Below are 11,721 nucleotides of genomic sequence, written 5' to 3' on the forward strand. Positions count from 1 at the left end.
AGCCACCTCATTGGATAGTTCTCTTAACTAATATGTACAAGACTGATTTTTAGAGAGTACAGGTTTGAGTTACCAGTTTTGTAGCAGTTCCGGCCCTTAAGAGGGTAGGAGAGACCAGTAGTTCACAGTAGTTCAGAGTTGAAGGCCAGTAGAGTCTGGACAGCCTGAACAACACGAGACCCTGTCTCAAGCCCCATCTCTCCCAAATAAAAAGGAAACAAGAAAAAAAATCAGTACCCTTCCATTCTAGACCCACATGGACTGCACGGACATAAATAATTAAAACATTATTGTGACTTTGGCTCATGCTAAGCAAGCACTCAACAACGGCTTTCAGCCCATGTTATGATTTTAGCCAACCAGCATGGCTGGCACTTCCAGGTTCTAGGTCCACGCATGTGCGGATAAACCCTCAGGCAAAAGCACCTAGCCACCCCGGGGACCTTAAGAGGCCCTGTGTGACCCACATGTGGCATGGTTACATCACCTACGTAAGACGCAGGTACGTAAGCCCTTGTGGGCATGTGTGAGCTCCATCATCTGCGTATGACGTAGCTATGTCATCTCCCTGTGCGCATGTGCTAGGCAGCCTTTAAAAGCTGGACGCGCTATCTTCAGCCCTCTCTTTCTGCACACCGACTTCACCAGGCCTCTACACGTCTCCTCTAATAAACTCCTGAGCAGTTTTGTTGTGTGTTTCGTGCTTCCTTCTCACTCCTGCCAGGTAATCTCACCCAGCCCAGCCCGCTATGCATTAGTCTCTAAGACATTTCTAGACTTCAAGGCATAGTAATCACTTCCCTGTTGATAGTCACATTGGGATTTCTATCTCCATTGTACCCTCTTATAACTAAAGGACAGAGCTATGGAAGGTCCAGGCCCTGGCCAGAGCTCAGAACATTCCAGCTTCCAGTGTTTCTGCTGACCTGTCAAATACTAAACAACTCAGACTTCCTAAGGTAGCCCAGCTTTGTGAGTTCTTTGTCATCATCTGCCACTTTTGGAGGGAAGCTTAATGTTTTTCCATCATCAACGCAGGAAACACTGACCTAAAAATAATAACAAAGCATTTGAAAAGTTCTAATTACACAGATATAAATCTTTTTTTCTTGATTAAAACTTAGTTAAGGTCATACTATATGAATGTTAAGCATAACGTGTTCCACAGTAGCCTCATTGACCTGTCAGGTCCACGTTTGGGGGATTACCCAGCCCACCGTCATGAATACGAGAGACGAGTCTGTGGAAGCCCTTTCCACAGTGAGTAGTATTTAGGATGATGGCCCATATGAACAGTTTCACAAAGAGGACATTTTTATGAAAGGCTTCTTATCTTCAGTGAGAAAAAAAAATCAAAGATCTGAACGTTTTCTTTAATCCCTTCAGGATTAAACTTTTGGAAATTACAGCCATCCCTTGTTGGATATTAACATACAACCCAACTTGAGCTGCCATTCCCTTTACTTTCTCCCAAGTGGGTTTAGAAGTATATCCTTTAGCAAAGATGGAGAAGATACATTCACCCATGTTTGGTTCTTACAGGTCCCCAGAGGGCTGTCTGCAAAAACAACAGTGTCATGCTGTTGGCAAGATTTCAAATGACACTCAGTTCGGTTGGTAATTGTTTTTTACTGGAGCCTGATTTATTCAAGATGAGGTCCAGGTGCCTGCAGTTAAACTTGGACACTCCAAGTGATTTCACCAAGCCAGCATCTTTGCAACCTTCTAGTGCCTCGTAAGTAGTGCACAGATTTGACTTGTGATATAAACATTTGTCACTTTCCTCTCTATGATAAAATTCCTCCTGGCTTGAAGGCCATGGGCAGTTCTGTGATGTAAAGATCTATATAACCTAGTTTGAGGGTCCCCAACATCCTCTTCCAGGATGGGCAGACCATCTCTGTGATATGATTTGTAGCTCACGTCTTTCTACAGTAGAAAATCTCTTTCCTCTTCACCTTCCCTTCTGCTGTCTTCTCTAATGTCCTCACTGATTTCATGCTCATTGTGGTAAAGGTCATCCCATCAATGTGTCGATATCCTGTATCGATGACTATTTTATTGATACAAGATCTCAATAGGAATAGGTTTAAGATCTGAGTAGGTGCCAAGCCTCATGACTAAAATGCTGTTTCTGTCACTTAGAGGTATTTGGGGGTTCTCATCACTGAGCTTCATCTTGGAGAAGGAATCTGAAACTTCCACTTTCTAGAAGTGATTCTGGCAAGGTCCTCCTGATGCCGCTGAAAGCAAGTCATCCTTAGTGTTCTCTTCCAGAAGACAAAGCCACCAGGTTTCAGGCAATTGAAACATTGCCTACAAGGCTACTTTATATTTTTGGTTGTGTGCCTAGCCTTTAACAGCTGAGCCATCTCTCCAGCCCAATACGGCTACTTCAAAAGGATTGCTTATATGATGTTTCAGCGAGTATGGTCCTGCATTCCACCAGCAAGCTCAGATGGGCATTACAGTCGAAGAAGGGGTGTTTCACTAGAGCTTTCCAGTGTCCGTATCTCACACGGAGCACCCAGTTGTCTCCAGGATATCCAAAATCAGTGAGACGAATCTCAGAGGATGCCAGACATGCATTGTTTTTATCCTGAGGCTTTCTCTTCGAGTTTTCAGGTGTGTCGACTTGATCTGCGCCGATACCTGGATCTTCTTTTCTGGCATCCCCTGAACCTTGGTAGTCCTGGAGAACATCAGTGGTTGTACAAGTGACTAGATGTCAGCCTAGAATTCTCAAGGCTTAGAACAATGTGGCCTCTATTTGCCTCTGGGGACCCTAACAGTTTTTGAAGTTCCAGCTCTCATGGTCCTCAGCTATAAAAATCGGAAGGTTATGCAAAGGCTGTCCGAGGCCTCTTCCAGCATTGATGTCTTCTGTGATGTTCATTCTTCTTATCATTATGGGAAACACTAGGGAACATTATCTATACAGGTCCTGAGAACCAGCTACGGAAGGTGCTAGAGAGCCACTCTAGAGGCCCATCTGCTCCATTGTAACCCCCTTTCCTCACCCATGATGCTGGCTCAGTGGCATTAGTGACAGCAGACCCTCACTCAGTACGTCAGCCTGAAGTAGATGCTAGCGCATCACTAGGGATTGGATGGGCTGGGCTCGGAACCTCTTCATCTTTCCTTTACATTTTGCCCTTGCTTCATGACAGCAGTGGGCACCCTGTGGAAAACAGCCATAGAAAAGCAAATACTGACTCTTGAGGATACGACGTAGGACCTCAAGAAGACAACACATTACCCGAGAAATTCTAGAGCTGAATTCTCCAGTATGGCAACCACTTGTCACATGACCCTGAACTGTGGCTAGTCTTAACTGAGATGTGATATAAGCTATAAGGCATAGTGTAAAACATAAATAGCAAATGTATTAATAATGGAATAATTGTTGATATGATCATTTTAATGCACTGGGTTAAAGTACAGATTTAAATTCACTTTTGACTCTTATAGTTCTTCAGTTAGGCTATTAGACAACGTAAGATTCTGGATATGGTTCACTTTGTTTTTCTATTCTCTAGAGTCATATAATTTTATAGCTTTTGGTGATGGTGGTAAACCCACTCCTCAAGGACGAACTCACCGTGGTTACATATTCATCACCCATCATGTAGCGTTAGACAGCCGATAAGAATTTTTAAACCACTTAAACAAAGCTAGTATTTTTATGGGGGTTGGGGGGTTTTCTTCTTTCTTTTTCTCTTCTCTTTTCAAATCACCAGGGATCTTAAGGGAAAGTGATGACAGGACACAGTAGGTTAGAGAGTACGTCTTTAGGTGCTAACTTGGTTTGTTTGTTTTCCCTGAAAGAGAAACATGGCCATGAGTCAGTTGTTTGTCTAAGACAATGAATTGCAGAACACCTGTTCACAGTTATACGTCCCCACCTTTGTTGAAATTAAACACACGGGGGGGGGGAGGTCTAATTGTCTGGTATGTACCAGTGTTGGGCCATCTTCCTTCTGGCTGGATTTCTGTATTCTTTATTATCAGCATCACAGTTAACGCTCCCCCTTCACTTTCTGTCTCTTACAAACTCTGTGAACCAGACTCTTGCTTCCCTCACACAGCCACTGTCTCATAAATAACGGGAAAAGAACATATGAACTGGATTGGCCTCATGACATGTTAAAACACTAAGTGTGCAGATGATGAGGTGAGAGGGATCACTGAGGGCATCGAGTAGGAAGAACAACTCCTAATTCTCTGGAGGAAAGGATGGTGCTTGTGTTTAGAAAAGAATTCCTGCAATCAGAAATGCCATCTCTTTCTCATTTTGTCCAGGCACTGGCTTTGGGATTTTGTGTCATCCCAGCAGCCAGGAATGGCAATCGTGCATACTTAGCTTACCCCATTCCCTCCTCAGTACCCTGTGAGGTCCCACCCACTTCTCCATCACACTCCATAGATAGCAAGTGTGGGCTCCTAAGTCTGGAAGGAGGAAAAAAACAGGTTTCTACCTAATTTCACTGAGAATCCTTTTAGGGATTTCCACAGAAACTATGCTGGGGTGGAAGAAATGGCTTCTCATTGGTATGAATCCTATTTTAACACATATTTCCTGAGAACCACATCCAGAGACTCCTATTGCCTCTGGGTTGACTACCTTTTACAGTACACACAGAATGATCTTCCAAAATGTCAATATGACCACATACTTGAAACTGTTCAGGAAACCTCCCATGATTAAAAACCCTTGGCGTGTCCTGCAAAGCCTTCCACACCCAATTCTTTCTATTTTTCTAACATCATCTTTCACCCTAACACTTGCGACCCCCATCAGACACATGGGTCTTTTACTTTGGCTTTTACTGGTGTGATGTCTCCAATATGTTCACTGTAGTGTCCCACAGACACTCATGTGTCACAGTTCTGTGACTACCATATGAAGACAAACACCCTGAGCCAAGGACTCAACTCCCAGAATATTTGTCCCTGCTCACTATGCCTGATTACACACACATGCATGCACACACGCATGCACACACGCATGCACACACACACACACGCATACCCTCATTCATGCATGCACTTGTGTGGAGGTCAGAGAACAAGATGTGTAAATTGGTTTTCTGCTTCCACCCTGTGGGTTGCAAGAACTGAACTTAAGTCGTCAGGCTTGGCAACAAGCACCATTGCTCACGAAATGGTCTTGTCGGCCCCATATGGGTGATTTTTAAAGATGTATTTTCTTTATTGGTTTTCTACACATAACTTTTTGTTAAGTTTTTAAATTGCCCAAATCACAGCACTATACATTCAAAATTCTTCATCTCCTTCACTCTATTTCTTCCTTGGCCTGAAGCGCAGTGTCAATCTGCAAACTCTTTTGGGTTAGCATCATCAAGTACACTGGCTACCCCAAATGGTATTTAAAAAAATAACTAAGGCCTGTTTTGAAAGAGATAGTGTTGTTTGAATTGGGGTCAAGTTCCTTGTTCTGTACTGTACTCATGGGGATAGGGGAGCAGGGAAGCACAAATCTTAGTTAAGGGAGCCACCTTAGGGTTGGCAAGAGACTTGAACCTAGAGTGGCTCCCAGGAGCCCAAGGCGATGTCCCCAGTTAGTTCCTAGGGCAGCTGAGGATAGGGAACCTAAAATGACCCTATCCTATAGCAATACTGATGAATATCTTGCATATCACCTTAGAACCTTCATCTGGTGATGAATGGAGATAGAGACAGAGACCCACACTGGAGCACCGAACTGAGCTCCCAAGGTTCCAATGAGGAGCGGAAGGAGGGAGAACATGAGCAAAGAAGTCAGGACCACGAGGGGTGCATCCACCCACGGAGACAGTGGGGCTGATCTATTGGGAGCTCACCAAGGCCAGCTGGACTATGACTGAAAAAGCATGGGATAAAACCAGACTCTCTGAACATGGCGAACAATGAGGGCTGATGAGAAGCCAAGGACAATGGCACGGGGTTTTGATCCTACTTCATGTTCTGGCTTTGTGGGAGCCTAGCCAGTTTGGATGTTCACCTTCCTAGACCAGGATGGAGGGGGGAGGACTTTGGACTTTCCACAGGGCAGGGAAACCTGACTGCTCTTTGGACTGGAGAGGGAGGGAGAAAGGAGTGGGGGAAGGGGGAGAAGGGGGGAGGGGGGAGGGAAATGGGAGGCTGGGAGGAGGTGGAAACTTTTTTTTCCTCTTTTTCTCAATAAAAAATTTTAAAAAAAGAAGCTAGAAAAAAATTATAAAAAAAAAAGAAGCCGGGCAGTGGTGGCACACGCCTTTAATCCCAGCACTTGGGAGGCAGAGGCAGGCAGATCTCTGTGAGTTCGAGACCAGCCTGGTCTACAAGAGCTAGTTCCAGGACAGGCTCCAAAACCACAAAGAAACCCTGTCTCGAAAAACCAAAAAAAAAAAAAAAAAAGAAAAAAAAAAGAAAGAAAGAAACAAGGGAATAGTTTTATCTTGGCAAGCCCAGAGAAGCCTTTCAGATGCTGGGACATTTTGACTGAGGCTTCAAAGATGACCAGGCACAGGGAACAGGAACAAACACTCTAAGAACTGTGCGCTCTTAAGTTCAGGGGCTTTTGTCTTCATCTTGGCAGCCACAGAACAACATGTAACCCATCAAAAGTGTCTGTAAAACTGAAGTGAACGTGTTGGAGACGTCACATTAGTAAAGAAGACCCAGGGGTCTGGTTGAGCTGCAGGTGTCAGAGTGAAAAGATGATGTTGGAAGAACAGAAAAGAACCAAGTGAGGAAGGTTTTGCAGGACATGCCAAGGGTTTCTGAGTTCTATCCTAAAATTACAGTGCGGGGGACTTACTCGAGCCGTTTTGCGTGTATGGTCATAGGCACACACACATATGTACACACATATACCCAAATAAATAATTGTAAATTTAAAAATGTTTTAATCCATCTGTAGAAGATAGAACAAAATGGAAGGTTAGAGAAAGGGAACGTGGAGGTGGGTTAACAAAAACAAATAGTAGCACCACAGACTTAATCCCGAGCAGGCCAGTTAGCACACTCAGTGTGAAGTTGGCTAGACAACCTGGCTAGAAGCAGATACCATTTGACTGGGTGACATGAGGACACGATGCTGGGCTGCTCAGGTGAATCCACTTTAAACATAAAGACACAAATAAATCTGTGTAAAACCGGGCCTGGTGCCTACAACCCCAGTACTCAGGAGGCTAAAGCAGAGGGTCATCATAGGTTTGGAGGCAGCCTGTGCGGCAAGAGAAATCCTCACCTAAATAACTGATCAACACATAAGCCTCGCTAACATTACTCCAAATGAACTGGAAGCCATATCACTATCAGACGATGGAGGTTTTAAACCAAGGAACATTATCAGGGATAATAAGGATCACCGCCCAGTGGTAAAGGGCTTTGTTCATAAGAATGACATAAACCTTTTGTCCTGATTACAGAGATTCAGAGAAAGTGCCAGAGAAGTAAATGAACGAACGTATCACTGAACATGGAGATCTCAATGCCTCTCAGTAATTGTAAGGACAAGCACACAGACCGTTGATATGGAGGATATAGAAGATTTTAATACCTCTGTCTACTAAATTGAGCTACACAGCATTTTCAAATGCACATTCCTTTAAACAACATTTGCCATGATTTTCTTGGCCATTAATACACTTAAATTTTTTAAATTATAAAAGTAGGTTCTCAAGCCGGGCAGTGGTGGCGCACACCTTTAATCCCAGCACTTGGGAAGCAGAGTCAGGTGGATCTCTGTGAGTTCTAGGCCAGCCTGTTCTATAGAGCGAGCTCCAGGACAGGCACCAAAGCTACACAGAGAAACCCTGTCTCGAAAAACAAAAAAAAAGCTGGGCGATGGTGGCGCACGCCTTTAATCCCAGCACTCGGGAGGCAGAGGCAGGCGGATCTCTATGAGTTTGAGACCAGCCTGGTCTACAGAGCTAGTTCCAGGACAGGAACCAAAACCACAGAGAAACCCTGTCTCGAAAAACCAAAAAAAAAAAAAAAAAAAAAAATAGATTCACAGACCTAAATGGGATGTCATCATCAAAACTTTCCTTCCTGTGCTCAGAGAACCCTGTGGAGAGGAAGTGGAAAGAGTGTGAGAGCCAGTGGCAGACACTAAGGAAGCAGCAGCATCCAGACACAATGGAACTGATGCGGCATGCACACGGCCTGCAGAGGTCTAAGCCGTATGGGGTCCCTGCGCTGAGAGGGGACGTGGACATGCCTGTGGACATGCCCCTACCCCTAACTCAGAAGCTATCTCCAATGGCAGCTTCTCACAAAGGAGAAACTAGCTTTCTCCACTGGAGTCTCATCAAGTACACAAACCACACTTCAGGGCAGGCCCATGCCCAGCAGTAGATAGCTGACACAAAATGAACTTGATGGCATTTGGGAGGCATTTTGTCTCATAAGTCTTTGGGCATTATTTTTAAACTTAAGGTCTTTGGCTTATACATTGTGGTTTTCAATTTTGTGTTTTTATGTGTGCAAGTGTGTGTGTCTCTGCATCTGTATGTGTTTCTTGTGCTTTTTTTCTTTTTAAACTTTGTGTGTGTGCATGCATGCATACATGTGTGTGTGTGTGTATGTGCGTTTTGTACTATTTGTGTTTGGTTTGGTTTTTTATCTTATTTTACTTAGATGCCTGTGTTTTCTAATGAGAGAGAGAGCAAGAAAGGATATGAATTTGGATGGGTGGGGAGGTGGAGAGGATCTGAGACAAGTTAGAAGGGAAAGTATAATCAGAATATATTGTATGACAAAAACCTATTTTCAATAAAACTAAGATATAGAAAAATAAAAGTTCTTTGACCAGAATGAAATTAATTATAAATTCATAACAGAAAAAAATTACATGAAATTCTCCCCAAATATCTGAAAGCCGCGAAGCAGAAGTTAGAAACATGTCTACTGAAGAAAGAAAATAAAGTATAAATAATATATTATTCACTGGTGCGCAGTAATTGTACATATTTATGGGGTATGGTGTAGCATGCATGCAGGTGGCAATGATCAGAGGCACACAACCGGCAAGGCTGTGATTTCAGGTTCAGTGAGAGGCACTATCTCAAAAGAGTTAGGGGCTGGAGAGATGGCGCGTGATTAAGAGCTCTGGCTGCTCCTGCAGAAGGCTCAGGTTTGGTTCCCAGCACCCACTGCACATGTGTGGTGCACAGAGAGAAGTGCTCACAAATAAAAACAAAACGAAATGAAAAAGACATGTTTCCTTAGTATAACCACCTGTTTTACAAAGATGTCAAACACACAGGAGAAAGGTGACCTCTTGACCAAATGGTGATGGAGAGGCTGGATCACTGGGCCAAGTCAGTAAAGCAACGGAACAATCTATAGGATGGGAGAAGCCTTTGCAAACTATACATCTGACAAACCGTTGATATCTAAAATAAATAAAGAACTCAACTGATAGTGTGCACCTTCAATTCTATCACTCAAGAGACGGAGGCAGACAGATCTCTGTGAGTTTGTGGCTGGCCTGGTCTATACTGAGACCCTGTCTCAAAAATGAATATAATTTATGAAGAACTCAAAACTAAATACAAAAACACCAAACAATCCAGGCAATAAGTGAATTAGTAAAAGGAATAAACAGTTCTCAAAGATGACATAAAGATGAACGATAACTTCATTTAAAATGTTCAGTGTCCTTGGAAATCAGGGAAATGTAAAGTGAGACTGTATTAGGATTCCAGGATGCCACAGTCAGAACAGCTATCATTAAGCAAATAACAATAAATGCTGGTGAGGATGTAAGGATCCTTATACACTGCTCATGGGAATGCAAATTGGCCCAACCACTATGCTAACCAATACGGAGGTTGCTCTAGAAATTAAAAGTATAACTTCCACATGATCCGGCTATACTACCTCTGAGCGTATGCTTGAAGGACTGTAAGTCAGCAAATGCAGAGATAGATGCACATCCATGCTTACTGCAGCTCTGTTCACAACAGACAACTTACAGGATGAGAAAACCGGAAATACATACACAGTGGTGTTTCAGTCAGTTGTAAAGAAGAAATACACTGTATCATTTGCTGGGAAAATGAACATCCCAGGAAATTGTAGTAAGTGAAAGGAGTCAGGCACAGAATAACAACAGAGTATGCTTCCTCATTTATGGGTCCTAAAATTCTTTATTGAATTCTATAAAAATGAATGAAACTGAGACTGGAGATATGGCACAGAGGCTAAGTAAGAGCACAGGCTGCTCTTACAGAGGACTAGGGTTTGTATCCTAGCGCCCATATGGCAACTCCAGTTCCAGGGGATCTGTTGCCCTCTTCTGGCCTCCATGGGTACTACACATACACAACAATTTGTTTAAACAGTGTGTGTGTGTGTGTGTGTGTGTGTGTGTGTGTGTGTGTGTGTGTGTGACGAAAGCACAGAGAAACTAGGGAAATAAAGGAGAGTAGTGATGGGGCAAGGCGGCATGGTGAAAGCTGAATAAATTGTTTCTTTGAAGCACAATACTATGTAACAATGAATGCACAATTCATGCAACAATAGAAACATTCAGGAAAAGTTGTCAGTGCTTCTATCCCATTGAGTCTTCTTCTGGCTTCTAAGGGCACTGCACCTAAATCACACACAGACAGGTAAGCAGACAAAATATCCATACACATAAAGTAAACAAAATAAAAGTAAAAATAAAGCATAGTCTCTACTAGATCAAAGAATAGCTTCCAACTGATGGGCGATAAATGAGACAGACTCTTCAAACCTTTGTAACTGTCTGGGTAGTACAGGTACTATTGAGAGTCGTTTGTTCTAATATGTGGTCTATGACTCTGGTTCCTGACATGGAGCCCCGGATCCTTTGGGTTGTTCTGAGCTACAGGACTATCATTTGTTCTGATGAGGTGACTTTTGATGGGTTCCTTGGTGGAGGCTGATCATCATAAAGGCCAACCCATGATTAGAAGTTTGGGGTTGTCATCTGTACCCCATCTTCTAAGATTGAGGTAGCAGCTGGTCATTCCTGCATGGTTAAAACCTCCACCTATCCTCGGAGCCCCAGATCCATAGTTCCTAGGCTGGCAGCAGCACCCAGCATGTGGTTCTTCTGGACTCTCTCTGGATGCCTGTTCACATGTATCCTTTATTGTCTCTTTTACTAAGTAACAAAGAGGGATCTCAGCAAACTGTGGAACCTGAGAAGGGGCTTATGGGAACCCCAACTTATAGCTAGTTACTCAGAAATACAGGTGGCATCCTGGGACTGGTAGTTGCTACCTGAAGTTGAGGTAGAGGACATTCGCATTGTGTCCTTAGTCTCTGTGATCCACATTAGCACTGGTTAGTGTTGGAACAGATTGCAACCACAGGACACCTGGTGCTGCTGGAGAACTCCACGGTGTGGGGAGAGACACACACTCATTCTCAGCCCCGAGCTGTTGTGTGTTCAGACTAGGGAAAACAGGTGTGCATGAGACACTGGTAGAAACATTGAGTAGACAGCGATACAACACAAGTCCCGTCAGAGTCCAGAAGTGATACAATAACACAACAACAGGGGATGAGATCACCAAAGAAGTCTGAGGCCCTGGGCAGCTGACACTTAGGAGCTGGAGAGACAAGAGCGAGCTTTCTTCCTTCAGAAAAACTGGCCCTTTGTGTCTGTCAGGATTTTACAAGCTCTGTAAACCCTTTAAAAACACCATGGCTCACTCAGTGGCAAGCCAGCAGATGGATTACAATGTTAAGGGATTC

General features: G+C 43.6%; 1 pseudogene; it reads right to left on the minus strand.

The window, feature by feature from the left end:
• Positions 1-1,315: 1,315 nt before the first annotated feature.
• On the minus strand, positions 1,316-2,178 carry LOC142846807 (aldo-keto reductase family 1 member D1 pseudogene; annotated as a pseudogene).
• Between the last annotated feature and the right edge of the window lie 9,543 nt (positions 2,179-11,721).

This window comes from Microtus pennsylvanicus, chromosome 3 (genome assembly GCF_037038515.1).
Source record: "Microtus pennsylvanicus isolate mMicPen1 chromosome 3, mMicPen1.hap1, whole genome shotgun sequence".
NCBI classification, from domain to species: domain Eukaryota; kingdom Metazoa; phylum Chordata; class Mammalia; order Rodentia; family Cricetidae; genus Microtus; species Microtus pennsylvanicus.